Genomic DNA, 17975 nt, shown 5'->3' with positions numbered 1-17975 from the left:
AGACACAAAGTTCTTCCAAGACTCACTAGATAGTCTCCACACATAGTTGGACTAAAAGACTGGCGGTATTTTTTTGATGGCGGATAAGTATGTGTCTTGCAAACATATAGTCTGAGTAATTGACAAGTATTTTTTGTGCATTATATTCTAAGAAAAATACATTTATGCAAGGTGGGAAGAGTTGAATAAATCAAATACTAACATTAAAAATAACTTTTAAAATATTAAAAAAAAAATCGAAACAAAGGTTTCTTTTAGTTTTAGTCAATTTTTATTCAAAAATTAACAATCATATTTTAGCATTTATTTACTTCCTCAAGGTTCATCAGATTTCCACAAAAATTATTTGGAAGGGCAGTGGCAGATGCATGTGTTGTATTTCTGCTGTGCTAAAAAGAATGATATATGAACATTTAACAACCCATCTTTATTGTCGGTTAAAGTAATAAATGGTTGGTTGTTAGGAGGGAGACACATGCACAGGAATTAGACAGGTTGCTTCTTCTCGGGCTCAAATTTTCAATCAACTCCAATATCCAATTTGGGTTGTTATTATATAACAATTTATGACCACCTCAAACGCCTCCACGGGAGAGCATTGTCACTGTAGCTGCACACTTCATAGCGTTTTATTTGGTGATCATTTCACTGAATTCAACCTGCTTTTGGTTGAACTTGATTATACCTGTGTATACCTTTCACTGAAAATAACCTTCAAAACATATCCAATGTTTAAGTTATCATTTTGACAATCGATCATATTTGTTGTTTCTTATGATGCAAGTGCTTGGTGTCGGATCTGCCCTGTCTTGTCCCCCTCCCACTTGACCAACCCAAGATATAGATCCATGCTTTGTGAAATTCAGAGAACCTGAAAGTTAGTTTGAAATCCTGAAGCATGAGAAAGCTAACTGAACTTTATCTTAAGCCAAAAATCCTGCATCTATAACCCAAATAATTCAGCTTTCCTTGCACGGTTGTATCTGGAAATATCTAATAATTATTCTCGTTTATAAGAAAAATGCTCTTTGAGTTTCTATTGATTGTTCAATTGCTTTGATTTGGAGATGCAATTATTTGCAGTACTGACACCTGAAATCCAAACTGTACCTGAGAGGCGATATACCAGAACACCTATAAAATGTATTCAACCCTAACGTCTGATTAGGAATAGCTAGCTAACAAGGTATAGCTACACAGACTTAGGGTTGTGTGTGTTTTGTGTACTCTGAGCATTAGAGCATTAGTTCAAGTAATAAGTGTCTGGTTACATTTTGAAGGGTCTATCACTAGACAAAGACAAGTGTGTAGCAATGGGGACTTAATGTTAACCTCCCTGTTTAAGGACTTAGGAAAGTCTAGTTAAACTAATAGTGTCAGCATAAAACAGGATTATGCAAACCCCAATCAGATCTGATTACACTATAAACTCTTTGTAGCACATCAGTAATTGTCTGCTCGAGAACTACTGCACTAAAGAATAGTGTCCAGCAGGTATTCAAGTTCTCTCCCTATGCAGTATGTGTTTGGATGTGATTTTTCAAACTGGATTTTGCTGTGAATGTCAAGGAACATATTTCACATGAATAACGCTTTGTATGTATTTGCATGTGTGTTTTTAGATGCGAATTCTGTGAAAATGATGAGCCACAAACTTCACAAGAATAAGGTTTTTCTCCAGTGTGTATTCGCACATGTATCTTTAAAGCAGTCACGTTTGCAAAATGGCTACCACAGACAGTGCAAGGAAATGTTTTTTCTCCAGTGTGGGTTTTCATATGCGTATTCAAATTATCTTTTCTTGAAAATGAGGCGTCACACAGTTCACATGGATAAGGCTTCTCTTTCGTATGAGTCTCCATGTGTATATTTAAATGATCCTTTCGAGTAAACGAAGAGCTACACATTTCACAAGCATAAGGTTTGTTTCCAGTGTGAGTTCGCATGTGTGTATTTAAATTATCTTTCCTTGTGAATGCTGAACCACATACTTCACAAGAATATGGTTTTTCTCCTGTGTGTGTTCGCATGTGAGAAACTAGATGTTCTTTCCTAGTAAATGAAGTATCACATACTTCACAAGAATGAGGTTTCTCTCCAGTGTGAGTTCGCAAGTGTGACTTTAAGTTATTTTTTCTCGAAAATGATGACTCACACACTGGGCACGAATAAAGTTTCTCTTCACTTTGTGGATGTACTTTTACACGAGGTTTTTCTCCCGTGTGAGTTCGCATGTGTGTATTTAAGTTATCTTTTCTTGAAAATGATGAGCTACACACTTCACAAGAATAAGGTTTCTCTCCTGTGTGTGTTCGCATGTGTGAAACTAAATGTTCTTTCCTTGTAAATGATGTATCGCACACTTCACAAGAGTGGGGTTTCTCTCCGGTATGAATTAGCATGTGTGACTTTAAATTATGTTTTCTTGTAAAGGATGAGTCACACAATGTGCAATAGAACTTCTCTCCAATATATGTGCCAAGGATACTTTCAGTCGTCTCCATTATTACAGTTGTTAGCTGCAAATAAATAAGAGATTTTATTTAACAACTCATATATTTATTAAAATATTAAGCAGACATACATTCGAACAAATATTAATCAATAACAATTTTGATAAGAAATAAATGTCTATATTTATACTAAATAAATTGATTAAAACACCTAGACCCCTTCAAGCAGTGGATTAGGAAATACAGAAGTTACAGTATGAAAGGAAAGAGAATAGAAAGTTCATTATTCAAACTACTTATGGTTATATTAAATCTATACAGCAGAGGGAAATTTGTGTAAAACTAAAGACTCTGTTGCATTGAAGGAATGGACGAATGTGATTGGGTAAGAATCAAGGTCAGCTGACTGGAGATAGCAACGAAAACCATAAGAACGTGGTAAGAGTAAATTTGAGAAAAAGAAGAATGAAGACTTTGCAGAGATAGATTAGTTGATAATGTAAGAGAATCACCCTTTCTACATGTTTTGGTGGTTGTATGGAGTTTCTATAACAGCCACTCAGGTTAGGAAAAAAAAAAACAATGTGGAAGTCAGTTGAAAAACTGTCTTAGAACAGTGAAAAATGATATTAAGATTATCGTGGGTTCTCCCCTCTCTTGGGTTTACCTCTTGTAATCATGATTGGCCAACATTTTTATGTGCTACTGTGGTGGACCATCATGCTTGGTTAGCATATATTGGAGACGTAGCTAATTCTCTGGATGGAGTTGGTTCAATCACTCCAGGGTGAATGCTGAAACGAGTACAAGATCTAAACAAGTTGTTTACAAAAGCATCACAACTCACAGAACATAGTTCAACCAAATACAATCACTAAGTAATACAAGCGATATTAACAAATTTAAACAAGGTAGTAACATGAACCACACTTTTCTAAACCTTTATTAAACATATTTCAATTCTGCATCAAATCAAGCAAATCTTGTATAATGGAAGATAAATTGATTAAGATTATAATAAATCTCTAGTGAAAGTATATTCAATCTGAAAAAAAAATAACACTGACATCTTTGATCAGATAAAAGCATGCCTGTTGGAACTTGAAGACTAATGAACTTCTGACACATCAGCTGAATATGGGACGTTCATAAATGCACTGGTTTTCCAGGCTGATTTTCAACCACAATTAAAGAAGCTGTGATTCACATCAAAGCAATGTTCAAAACAGAAACTAAAAATGCAGAAACGGCTGCTTTTTGGGGTTCTTGTCCCAAATTTTCCCATATTAAAAAAATAAATATATGTTTTGTAATGCCTACAATTTCTCATTAATCACTTTATGGATATCTATCTTGTCTGCCAAGGAGATAACTTAACCAATTCAAACTTGCAAAATTTATGATCATATGCCTATGAATTCCCATTAATTGCTTAAAAGTTATTTTTTTATAAAAATGAAACCACTTGATCAATTTACGTAATTTTTGGAATATGATATTTTACTCAATCACTAGTGCATACATCATACAGATTGCTGATTTATCATAATAGCATTATGCAGAGCAAAGGCAAAGAAAGCTGTGTCAATAAAAGCAAGCAAACTTTTGACTCATATCAGAACGTTCATCAACATGAATGAATGCAAAAGCAACACTGATATAAACCAACATAGATACCAAACACTAACACCAATGCGACCCAACATTAGCTCAAACAGTAATGTTGACATGATAATAGACAGACTCAAGCAAAAATGCCAATGATTACAAATGCAGACAGGATCCAAGAGCAATCAGTGAAGTTACTCTCAAATGGCTTGGGTGATGTCTTTTTAGTTAAATGGGCTGGTAAACAGCAAAACAAAATAAAATAAATACAATAAGCAAAAGTTCAGCTAGAATTTGTCACTGTCAACTTTCTCAATTTCCTGCACGTGTTCTCCCAACCACCTCTGCCAACAGGCATTTTATTAGAAAACTGACCCCATTCCATTTGCATACGCGTGCAGTGGAAGGAGATCTCATGAGATTCCACGAGACTACACCTTATAAATCCATGGATGCCATCTTTAATCTCTCTCAGATCCCATTTGAAGGTAAGTTGTATGACTACACAATGCACACACACACGTGGGTGCTTTCTTCTTTGATTATTACATTCAACTCTACAGTCTTAATATAGCTATGGAGTGAGTGTTTTGGTATTTCAAAAGATGTCTGGTGAAACCACCTAAACACGATTCTCAGTCACTTCCATGCACGCATTTCACAAAAGAACTTGGAAATAAATCATGGTTATTTGTATATCAGAAAAAAGGAATCCACACGTGATTCAGTTGAAAAAAAAAACGTATGCATAATGTGTATATGATATGCAATAAGAAAGGAATATTTTGCCAACCTTTGTCATTCAAAGAAACAAGCAAAAGAATAAAACGGGTAAAAAAAAAACAGGAGAATCCAAACATTCTTTTGAATATATTTATCCCTTTCAAATAAGAAATTACTTTAAAATTCGATGGACACCTATGGCAAATAAAAAATATGCAACAGAGAAACACATTCATTAATGTAAACTATTATCCAAGGAGATAGTTTTTAAACTAGATGAAGTAATACATTAACTAAACTGCAAGGAAATTAATCGCTTTTAGTGGAAGAAGTTAACATGAAAATATCTCAGTTAATTCAAGTCAATGGCAGAAACCATAAAAAATGACATTCATTTTGTAGTGAAATTGGATCTTAAAATGGATGGTAACATTCAATGCTACTAGGACTAAGCTTCTTTAAGAATTATAAATAAACCTTCTCAACCAGCGACTGTAATGAGAAATAACACCTCTTACTTCATAAACTTAGTGAATTTTTATTATTTAAAGTATTCAGATTACTGTTCTCATCTTGAGTATTATGTGTAAAACGCTTCACTCAATGTAATCTTTGACCTTCTTCAGGTGTCTCTTGTCAAACTTGGGAATCTTTCTCTTAAACTTGAGAATCTGCACAGAATTGTGAATGCGACCCTTTATTTAATCCAAAGGTGGGGGCATTTTCTCCTTTCAATCATGACTGGGTAGAAGTTCTAATTTGCAATTGTATTTTAACGTCACCAGCATAAGGACTCATGGCAAAGTGGATAACGTACTTAATAAAGTTCAGTTGTAACACTCTGAAGATTGAAAATTCAATCCTCAATGCAACATTAAAATACAATTTCAAGTTAATTTAAGTTTCTACCTAGTCATGACTAATGAAACAAAAGCAATAGTTCAAATAATATTGAATTATCAATCTTCATCTCAAAAATTCAGAAACAAAATAAGTGAAATAATAAATGAAAAACTGCAGCTTTGTGATAGATTTATTGTTGCAACATTGCATGTTGTAAAGTCAGAGGAACGAATATGGCTGAGACTCCAAACATGATAACAGTTGAGTTAATAACATTAGATTTAGTAATAATATCTGACACCCGGGTCACAAAAGAACACTAAACTGTATAAATCTGATACAATGATAGGGGACAATAATAAGATGCAACCTTAATACGAGTTAGTGTCCCCAATGATACTGAATTAAACAAAACTGAAAGGAAAAAGATAACAAAATACGACAAGCAAAGAAACTGAAATCTTAGGAAGATTTCCATCATTTCAGTAATTATAAGAGGAAACAGACTATTGGTTTCAATAAAAAGCAGCAATGTTGGCAGCTGGTTTGGCTACCCCACACCCAATGTTACAATCTTCAAAGGAAGAAAATTAAAAAAAAACAATGAAAAAGAATTTACAAAATAACCTGGCAAATACCTCCAGTAAACAAGTGCAAGGAAGATACAAACAACTGCACAAAAATGGATTATCAGAATCTTGAAAAGATCTCTTGGTTGAAATGTCTAAGATCCAGTAGGATGCCTCATCTCCAAAGAAAATTACATAATAATAAAGATGATTAAAGAATTCATCATGGAACCAATGCTAAAGTCAAGATTCAGTTTGAAAGGAAACCTGCAAGCAAGAAACAGAAACATTCAGGAATTTCCTGACATATCTAATTGTATTAGTTGGTTGTCTAGTGTGCACACCATTAATACTACAAGTGCTGCACCCAATAGAAAAATTTAAAGCTAAATTTCCTGATGATCCATTACATCTCCAGAGACAGAAGCAACACCATGAGTTCATTGATTTGTGTGAATGTATCTAACCTTGAGATCTAAACAAAGCTCAACACTCAGCCCAAACTAGTTTAGCACAAAATTTGTATAGACACAATACAACTACATAGTGCATTTTTTTTTTACATGGGCGTCATCACGTATCAAGGCCTGGACACCACTCAAGAATAAGGGTTAAGAGTGTAATGTGATCCCTGAGACAGCGTAATGATCAGTAGTGGTAGAACTTGGGTAGGCTTTGATTATTTAAGAGGATAGCACAAGAACTTGTTTACATTGGACTAGAAAACAGCCATCTTGTAGTCAGCTGAAAAGGAGACTTGCCATATAGAGTTCCACAGGCAGGCAGTTCTAGAAAATAAACTTTGTTCATGAAATTTGCATTTATACTTAGGCACTGACAGAGAGTGTGGAAAATTGTTGACAGTGGTTGTAACGGAAATTTTATCGTTACGTTCAATGAATTTTATCCCATTGCACAAGACTAAGAGTTCTAAAAGAAATTTGATAAAAAATAAAGAGACCAAGGTAAACTGGTATAAAATTTTATCAAAAAGAAAAATAGAAAAGGAAAGAATGATAAAAAAGGAAATGTATTGTTCGACTGGGCTGTCAAACCAGTCACTTTGGTGGTTCCTAATGAACTTTTTTAACAATTATACTTTTATAAAAAAAAATTCGGCATAGTTGGAACAAGTCAACACTTCTTACCCTTTTTTGTGTTATTCAATGCAGAATTAAGATGCATAAAATCATTAGCAGTTTCCAATTGAGTTTATCTGACTTGTTACAACTAGAAATAAATCGGCGGAGGATCCGTTACCAAAATTTATTTCTTTTACTTTGCTTTTTTTCACAGCATATCAACCCTTTCTTGGGTTATTTAACACCGAATTAATATTCATCCGGAAATAACGTATAGATACTATTTTATCGAATAAAATAGTAATTCCAACTGTTGTCATGGGAAATTGAAAACAGACTGTTTTGCTTGTTTCTAGAATTTATAATTTTATCTGATTTTGATTCCGTTCAGGATTTGTTTGGTAAGTTTAATAATTTCGATGGTTAATATTACTTTCTTCTTGTATTTCAAATGTCGCAACACCGCTCTGGTGTAATTCAAAGGTCGCAAAACCGTTCTGGTTCTTTCAGTTCATTGCAACACCGCTCTGGTGTAACTCAGTTCGACGTAACACTGCTCTGGTGCTTTTTAGTATCCTGCCAGTCTCTGGTGTTTTTTTTTCTTTCTCCAGCTTCTGCTGGTTTCACTCTTTTTAAAATGATGCGCTCAATGTTTTAGCCAATCGAATCCTGCATGACACAGCAAAAAGTAGTAGCACCAGATACACCGAGAGAGGGGGATAAAAGAAGTAGAGAAAGAGAGAAAAATACACCAATTAGAGGGGGAAAGGAAGGGGATGGAGAGAGTAGAAAGACACTAATAACGGGGAAAAGGGAAGGGGAGGTAAACAGAGAAAAAGGAAAATAAAATTTCTACAATTGTAGGCAGACGAGTATTTGTTGTGAATTGTTAACAATGAGTAAGGATATTGGCATTTTATTTGGAATAAAAAGACTAGAAAGCTCACATTTATCATAACCCTACCTTTGGCCAAACCCCTTATAATTTACAAAAAATAATTTAACATGGTAATCTCAACAATAGCATTTGAAGAAATCAAGGAAGAGATCTGAAGAACATTTTCTTTTTCTTATACCTTTATCCCAAACAGATTATATTGCCACTGGGAACATAAGGGGCTACTATTTTGGATCATAAATAACAAGGGGCTGTCGGGAGTTGAGCAGCAAGATGTCTGTTCACATTATATTCAAACTTTTGCAGATTACTACAGTCAGGAAAGTAGGAAACAGCGAGGGAATTCCAAAGGCTAACAATTCAAAGGGGGAAAAAATTGAGTAAAAGATTTTCCAGCATCTGTGACCAACAATAGTAAAGAGATGGGATTTTGCTGCTTGTTGCAGTATGTTTTACAATATTCAGGTACGTAGATTAATTGTGATACAAGCTGATCTATAGGTTTCAGTGCAGATCTTCTTAGAATCACGTTTGCAAGACAGATGCTGCCATGTAAACAATATGAACTGTTTGAAAGATAATGAACCAAACATATAACATGGATGCTTACAAGAATGCTAGAAAAAGGTTGAAGTATACCACTTTACAGTGAAATATACCCCACAAAGAGTAGTTCAAGTGTCAGATCGCCTATGATAAGTATCACTAAAACCCAGACAACACATAAAAACAAAATAATCAGAGGTGTATAGTATGTAAACATGCTTTCATTTGTCACAAATCAGGATACAATGCATTAAAGGAATCAGTAGTAACAGAACTGTTTTTTAATTTTTTAGATGATAATTATTTGTATTATTTTGATTCCTGATCTTGAGTGTTATTTTCATAATGTTTGGGGCAATGTAACCTCAAACCTTCTTCAAATGTATCTTATTAAAATCGAGAATCTTCACAGAATTGTGAACAGAACCCTTTATTGCATATGGGACTATCCTGTAAATGAAACCCAAAGGGGTAATATGCTCTCATTTCATCCGCCATGACTGGGCAGAAGTCATGAGTAATTTGCAATTGTATTTTGAGTGTTGCCTACACTGAGAATGAAAAATCAACTTCCAGAAAAGTATAACTTACAACTGAATTCAACCAAGAACGTTATCCACTAGACCATGGATCCAAACAAAACATTGTGAAAATAATAATTAAGATGAGAACAATAGTTGGAAGAATCCAAAGAATAAGACCAAACAAATAGTAATATTCGTCTGGCCCGAAGATCACTCTAACTGCACAAATTGCCATTTTGGAACATCACATATGACCTCAATGCGGTATTCTGCTCAAGTTTTAGTACCAACATACTTGCAAAGAGATACTTGTATACTGAGAAAATTTCATGTAACATGTCAAGAAACAAAATACAAGACTGAGGGCACAGACCATAGTATATTAGGCAGGAGGGATATTATTGCTAATTGCATCACTAACCAAAAGTACCAAGTATTCTAGATAAACCTACACAAACATAAAACTCCTATCTACACTCAGCAATATATTAGTACTGATTCCTTCAATATCATGCAGAATGAATACTTGTTATTGCAAATTAGTACAGTCAAAACCCATTTATATTAGACAATCACTCCGCCCAATCAGTAGCCATTATCAAAATTATGAAGACAATAATTAAGGAATGGGACATACTTAAATCCTATGGATTTACCACAATTTACAATTCACAAGTAAAGAATTTATTGATTTCTCTATAACCTACAATTTTCTACACAGGTCAGCTCCACACTAGTCACAGTCCGACAGCTCTAGAGAAAAGATGGCACAAGTGCATAAAGGCATTCTGTCAAAGACAAAGAAGACCAGAGAGGGAAGCTACTTGGTAAGCTTATAAAGCAAGACGAATATCAGTTAATATTAAGGCTTTTGCAGAAACGCTTTATGTAAGACTTTTGATATATTTTTTGAATACCAAAAGGGTAATTATTTATTTCCATTTAAAGTACAAGATTCTTATAGCATATTGAGATCATATGACTAAAAATTTGAGCGATACTACTTATAACCATGAATGATAATAAAAACAACCAAATGCAAGTATAAAGCATACTGAATCTCTGAATTCTGCGATGACAATTTTCATGTTGACATAAAAAGACAACTATGTTCTGTTGATCATGACTGGATTAATTCTTTACCTGAAAAGCTTCTTTGACTAGATTTATACTGCCATCTTTTTTCGTAGCTTGAAATTCCATATTTCTATTTAAAGAACTGCCCTACTCTCAAGAGAAACCAATAGAGCTAACACTTGTATCAAAACACCAGTTTGGTGAGCAACAGACTAAACTAGCAATACATCATTAGAAGAGACAATCAAGAGACAATCAAGAGATCTTTATAACAAAAAACAGAAGACAGGATTGTCCTTATTTGCTGGTCAGAAAGTCTTATGTCTAACAGAGGAAGCCGAGAGTGAGAAGCAGGAACAATATGGCATTTTACTACTGAATCAACATTCTTCATAGTAGAGTCAGGAGGTTACAGTAAAATTCACTGCAGACATTGAAAATTATAAAGATAAGCTAGAAAAGATGCAATATTTGAAGGAAAGACGTGACCAACTGGTCGTAGTTGAAGAAGACACAACTTTAGCCAGAATCTACATGTCAATTTTCTCTCATCTTTTATTATACACACTACAGCAGTTCATCAATAGACAATGAGGTAATAATGCCTATGGGACAAATCTTACAACAACTGACAAACCAGCCAATAACATTAGATCGAACCCTTGACTCTACTATGGCGAACGATTAATAAAAAATCTCATGATAAAGCACCTTGATTTCTACTCTTCTATCGTAGTCATTTTTGGGAGAATTAACCTAATATACTTCGGCACAGCCTGAGTAGGTTACAACTTTGCATCTGTCAGGCTGCAATGTGGTTCTAAGTAGTCCTAAGAGGTCCACTCTTCCAAGTTGCTGCCGCCTGAGTAAATCTCTTGCTTACAGCTTGAAACGTCCCAATGAGGAAATACCAATGGGCATGTCCAGGCAATTTTTAAAAGGCCAGAGTGCCATTTGGTGGCACTAGCTTTACTCTCCCTATCTTCCAACCTTGCATCACATCTTCCTGGCAAGAAAAGAAATATCTACTATAGCACCATCCAACTCTTCACATTTGTTACTGATGCCAACGACACCACATGTGAGAACTTTCAATGCAAATACCTGCCAAGGCTCAAGATTAAAAATTTGTGAGGTTGTGCTATTAGAAATTGAAGACTCTTAAAAAAAAAAAATGAAAATTATTTAAATTTCAATTTGCACAGTGTGCAACCTTATTGTTTGGTTTCTAAATTTAAAATAATTACAAATTCACACTGTTTAAAAAAAGAGACAATATTTCAATTTACAAAATATTATTTTAGACTTTGGAGTGAATAATCATTTCCACATATAAAATTAACTATATATATATACATATTGTAAGACATGCGATAAAAAGGTGGGGATGTAAGCAACAACTAAACATAAGGGTATGATAGAATTTTTGGGAAAGCAAGATCCCAGTATTTTATCGCACATGTGACACAGACAAAAATAAAGGCATGAGACACAGGAACCGAACACGACAAAACACGAGAAGGAACGAAGCAAAAACACCAGTGGTAATATTTTCGAATTTAAATTTTATTATACAACAATGAACTAACTATGGTAGGGGAGGAATAATGCAATTAAGTGAAAATAAAAAAAACAAATTATGAAGACGGGGAGGGGTATTTTGTCTACTATTTGAAAATGACAACGAGGAATATATCAAAACAAAAAGTGTATCCTTAGTGCAAACAAATGATGGCAAAATTAATTCAATGTCTTAATATACGAGAGAGGGAAATATTCACGGAGATGACTTACTGAGTTTACTTCCTTTTTTTTTTAATCTTTTCTTCTTTCTTTTTGTTCCAAGCCGTTGGTCAAATGTCTTTAATATCCGTCCCTCCGAGTTAAAACGCACGTGTGTAAAGTTGCCGTTTATCGCCGTCAAGGTCGCATCCTTTCGCCATTGGTATGGAGTTTCTCCCAGGTGTTATCTCCTTTTGCTGTTGGTATGGAATTTCTCCCAGGCATTACTTCATTTCTTTCACTGTTGGTGGAGTTTCTCCGAGGCGTTATCTTCTTTCGCTGTTGATGGGGGGAGGGAGGTCAATACCTCCTATCTTGACGGCATCGCTACCTCTGTCGCTGGGATGGGACTTTCGCACATCCATCTGGCAACACGGCCAGCGGCTACTGTATTTGCCAAAAAGGCCTTTTCTCTTTTTTTTCTTTTTCTGTATCTCTCCCTCCTCTCAGTATCTTTCTCACCCCCTTTCTTTCCTTCATTCTTCGTTGCCTAGCAACCTGCACGGGTCGATGGGTTTCTGGTCAAATGACCCGGTTATCTCACTAGCTTGCATATCAAAAGGCTTTTCTCACCTCTCTCTTCTACTTTCCTATACTCACTGTCTCTCTCTCTCTTGAATCTACATTCATTTGCCTTTTTAATAAAATAATAAAATAACAAAAAAAAAAAACGATACATTTCTCGTTGGCCCGAAATTAAACATTTCGATTTTTAATTAATTACATAATCCAAGTCATGGATTACGTCACAAAATATTTATATATATATATATATATATATATATATATATATATATATATATATATATATATTAATCTAAGCCATTTTTCAGTGCATATCGGAGTGGGGAATACGAAAATTTATATTTTAAGATTGTTTTTCTTTTTAACGTTAATTTGTTAATTTTTTCTGCTATTTATATATGGATGTGAACTTGTTTGGGGCGTTGAAAATGTACATTAAAATATGTTATAAATAATTATTTTTTGAATATATAAATATTAGCTGTGCCATTATTCCCCCCCCCTCTGTTGCACATCTAGCCTTAAATTGAATTTGTTTATCCATGTGTGCTAACCACTACAGACCATGCCGTTTTTTTGTTTTTTTATAACATAATTCATGGATTAAATCAGTAATTTCTTAAAATCGTTCTTTTCCATTTCTTAGAAATCGTTTTGATAGTGATATCAACCCTTTAGTGATTTTGATTTGATTGAACTATGATGTCTTGACAAATAATTTTGTCCCCAACTGAAAAAATAAATAAAAATAAAACACATACAAAATTTCTCATTTAAAATCTATGTATTTAAAAAAGTCAGATGTAAATAACCATGATTTACCTAACAAGCAGCAAAATCAGACCCCTTCACTGCAGAGATCCATAGATGAGAGAAAACCTTCTACTCCAATAGTTTCTTCCTTCAAACTGCTAAACTTTAGATTTCTCTCATGGTTTCCTGATTTTTTTACTGTACTGTTCAAGTGTAATGTTCACATTACATCTTGCTACTCAACTCCCTACATAGTGTCTCTGTAGGTATGTGACCAGATAGTAAAATTTACAAATTTTTTAAAAGACAAGAAAGTTTGGCTGAGATATGATTTTTAAATCGGTTTAAACAAGAATAATAAAATTTAATGTAAAATTTATGAGTAATAAAAAAACGTCCTTAACTCTAAATCCGAATAAGAATTTGAAAAATAAATTAAAAATAAACAAAGGTATGTGTGATTTGAGTGACACACCCATTAAGACAATTTATAATTTACAGGATGCTTACATCTCAATTTTGTCACTAAACAACAGCAAACATTAAAAGATTATACTCCTGATGCATTGACAGAGAATCCTGAGCCAATCCCAGAAATGGTTGAAGCAGTTTACGATTTGAAAGCCACCTTCTTTGGTTACCTTTTTTAAGGCAGTACTTTTCACTTCATTCATCATTTTTTTTGCGGGACTAAAAACTGTTAATCTTAGTCTGCCTTTTTTCTCAGAGCCTTCCAGTCATAACTGGCCGAAGTCATTTATTTGTAGATACTCAGGGTTGACTACGTAAATCCTCTCGATATTCATTTCTTATAAACATCTCTTCCATACACTGAATAAATATATTTTCATAATCTCCTTTCCAACAAATACAATCGAGATTTGGCACTTGTCCAGAATTTTTAAGAGAAAAAAGAAAAACAAAACAAAAAGAAAAACAAACAATAAGTAAACAAATAACTATTACCAAATGCAATAAAACTTACTTTAAGTATTTTCAAGTGTTTTCATTTGCATTTTTATTGTTTTTGTTTTGTTTTTTTTTCTAGGTATGTGCAAAAGGAATATTCGATGTTCAAAATGTATAAACATTTTGACCCCTCCCTTTATTTATTCACTAAAAACCAGGAAATTAACTAATTTTAATTAAATTTTCAGTATTTATCAATTAATGATGACGGAATATAATAAACCCATTATTTTTATTTGAATCTTAGTGGAAATGTATTATTTGTTTAAACAAAAAACACTTTTACGAAAGTTATGGTTTTCAGTAGTAAAAAAAAAATTAAAAATAATGAATTAATTTATTTTTGCATCGTAAATTGTAACAATAAAGAAGAAAAATTAATTTTTTCAGGAACATTAACCCCCCCCCCACAAAAAACAAAACAAACAAACAAAGTCTGTCTTAGGGAGATCAATATAACTCAAAGAAAAATTAATTTCTCGAACTAACGATATTATCATTTAATCTAGAATTATTTATTTAATATTTCCACACAAAAAATTATAATTACAAAAAATATTTCCTGTTTTTTTAAGATTATATTTTGAGCATAATTTTTATATGTAAGATTCTAGTATTTTCCTTGCCTGAATGAACGTTTAACTTTCAGCATAACATAATTTTTACATAATCTTTAAAAAAAAAAAACAACTTAAAAGCAGGAACAGAGAAAAATAATTAAATTAAAGAATGGTAAAAATTATACAAACGTTCACGATAGGAATACATGAATGCCTGACTGGAGGGGAACCAGTCAGTTTTGCACTCCCCACCTATCTCCAACTACATTTTCAGACATCATTTTCAGACAGCCTTTTGACTTTTTGACATTTTGGGCTTCTGTAGAATCCATATTTAGACGACTTCATTTTGTTTTGTTTGCACAAAGCCAGAATCTCAAGCTTTTGGAGTCTTATTAAGCTATTTATTTTATTTTTATTAATTTTGTTTTCGTACAAACAAGATTTTTTATTTTTATTTAATTCAATATCTTATGACTTTACTAATTATCTTTGAAATAGACCCAGAAAACTAATATTTATCTCTTAAGAGATTTTTACAACTGATTTATTTAACTTCAAAATTTAGCTAAATTTGTAAGCTTCCGAATGTCGCAGTGAAAAAATTTTTCATTATAACTTTTTTTTGTGTGCATACGAATATTTTTTTTTCTTTTAGAATTTAACATTAGGCATTAGTCTTTCAAATACAATCAAAAACCAATTGGAAACCTAAAAAAAATTATGATAAACCGGCTTACAAAACTATGCTCCTACATCAGATTTCCGCCATTATTGCCCGTACCTATTATTTTCAGAGCCTTGTTAGAACAACTTATTCAAGATGGGGCCGGATTTTGCTTGATGTGAAAATGTCAATGTTGCAAATGGTACAACTCAAAAATCGAAAAGTAAACAAAAGTACAGATAATAAAATATGCAGCCCAGTAAAAAACAATTAAATTTTCAAATGATTGATAATAGTTATTGCGGTAATCTGGAAGAAAGAGAGAGCCTGTATCCTCCGTTTGACTATAGGTGGCGTTACTGCCTGTCCACCCAGTTATGAAAGCACAAAATGTATATAATGGTACCGTTGAAATAAAAATAAATGTTTTTGTTTATTTTAATTTTAAACAAGTTTTTATTTTTTTGCAAACGTATTTAAGTTTGTTTTTTTTTCAAACATATTTACGTTTTTTTTTGTTTTTGCAAACATATTTAAGTTTTATTTTTCCAAACATATTTACGTTTTTTTTTTTTGTTTTTGCAAACATATTTAAATTTTATTTTTCCAAACATTTACGTTTTGTTGCTTGTTTATTTTCACACATTTACGTTTTATTTTTGCAAGCATAAACTAAATGTTTTTGCTATATTTTTCTTTGGTACTCATGCAGAGAGTGATCTATGCTGAAATAATAACGTTATTATTTAAAAAAACATTCTTAACATGGGGAGGGGAGGGTGTTTTGTACCTATTCTGTCCTTAACCTTTGAACTGAATAAAAAAAAAACATATCATAAAACTTTAATTAAACGTGGAAATACGATTTAAAAAAATAGCGCGGATCACTCTCTGCATTAGCACCTTTTCTTTTAAACATATTTATGAGTACAACCGTTTTTCCGCGAGTATTTTTACGCTCTTATATATATATATATAAACAAACATCAACGTTTTTTCTTTTATCGTTTCTTATGCTTCTTATTGTTTGAAAAAAAATAAAACTTAAATATGTTTGCAAAAGAACAAAAAAAAAACGCGTTTAAAATTAAAATATAACAAAAACATTTATTTTTATTTCAAGGGTGCCATTATATACATTTTATGCTTCCATAACTGGGTGGACAGACAGTAACGCCACCTATAGTTAAACGGAGGAAACAGGCTCTCTCTTTCTTCCAGATTATTATTGCCTGTATTTTTGTTTAATTTTTTATTGTTTACTCAAATAAAATCCAGCGCCATCTTGAATTGGACTCCAAAAGTATCGATTTAATATGTCATCAAAAGCGATAAAAATACGTTAAAACATTTCTTTTTTTTTATTGGATGATTAGAAAAGTAACTTTTATTGCGTTTGGTAACAGCTACTTGTTGACAGTTTTAGTTTTTCAGAAGTACATTTAAAGTATCATACCTTTACTAAAGTTATGGCTTCGGATTTATTTTTATTATTTATTTATTTTTTTAAAAATTTATTTCTCACTATTGTGCGCGTAAGCATAAGTTATAATTAATAACATTTATCACCTTATTCCTTTATCTATGGTTTATTATCTTGTTTTTGAATAAAAAATCAAATTTTCAGGCGACAATTTAATAGTTTTAACTACATTTTGAATTTGTATCCGGAAACGTTTTAAAAGGAAAATTACATTTGAACTCGAATTTTAGTTGTAAAATGAAAATAATTTTCATGGTGATTGGACTTACCTTTCAGTATCCTTTCGTCCTTTTTTACTTTCTTTACGAAAAAGAAAATATTAATAAAATTATCAGTAATGATATTTTTTTCGTTGAAATGTCCATAAGAATATCGAAAGAAAAATCTTTTTTTATCTAAAGAAATGTAAGAGTCAACAAGGGAGATAAACTCTTAATAAAGAACTATCTTTAAAAACCAGTGAGTTGTGCAAATAACTTTTACGCTTACTAGAAAAAGTAACCCGTTGGGTCCACTCCCATTAAGATTTAGTTACATTTTTTGAATCAGGTAGAAGCGAGTTACTTGTGCACTGCATGTATCTAAAAAAAAAAAAAAACGATTACGTACTTGATATCGAAATTAGTAAAAACTACAAAAATTACGAAAACGATCGATTAATTACAAAAATGATTACCCGAAGTTTGTTTGTTTTTTAACATTTATTTTTGATTATCGGTGCTCGGAAGAATTAAGCTACCAGAAGTGGACACGGTTGATTACGGAACAGAACAGAAGCCTGACACGAAAAACGCAACCATATATTTATTTTAAAAAATTACTTTAATTTTAACACTCATTTTGTTATCACGTAAAAAAACAAAAAGAAAAAGAAAAACACTTCTTGTATTATCGAATAATAAAACAAAAAGAT

The 17975-nt window shown here is 32.5% G+C and overlaps 1 long non-coding RNA gene across 1 annotated transcript; it reads right to left on the bottom strand.

Moving 5' to 3' along the window:
• Positions 1–248: 248 nt before the first annotated feature.
• LOC145242336 (uncharacterized) lies at positions 249–17632 on the bottom strand. The gene is made up of 2 exons (XR_013862705.1): positions 17332–17632; positions 249–2519 (listed from the first exon to the last, which is right to left on the bottom strand). It is a non-coding gene; the product is annotated as an uncharacterized LOC145242336 (long non-coding RNA).
• Between the last annotated feature and the right edge of the window lie 343 nt (positions 17633–17975).

The sequence above is a fragment of the Euprymna scolopes genome, chromosome 21 (assembly GCF_053919585.1).
Source record: "Euprymna scolopes isolate OS-2025 chromosome 21, ASM5391958v1, whole genome shotgun sequence".
In the NCBI taxonomy this organism is placed as follows: Eukaryota; Metazoa; Mollusca; class Cephalopoda; order Sepiida; family Sepiolidae; genus Euprymna; species Euprymna scolopes.
This window is presented reverse-complemented; position numbering and strand designations above follow the sequence as displayed.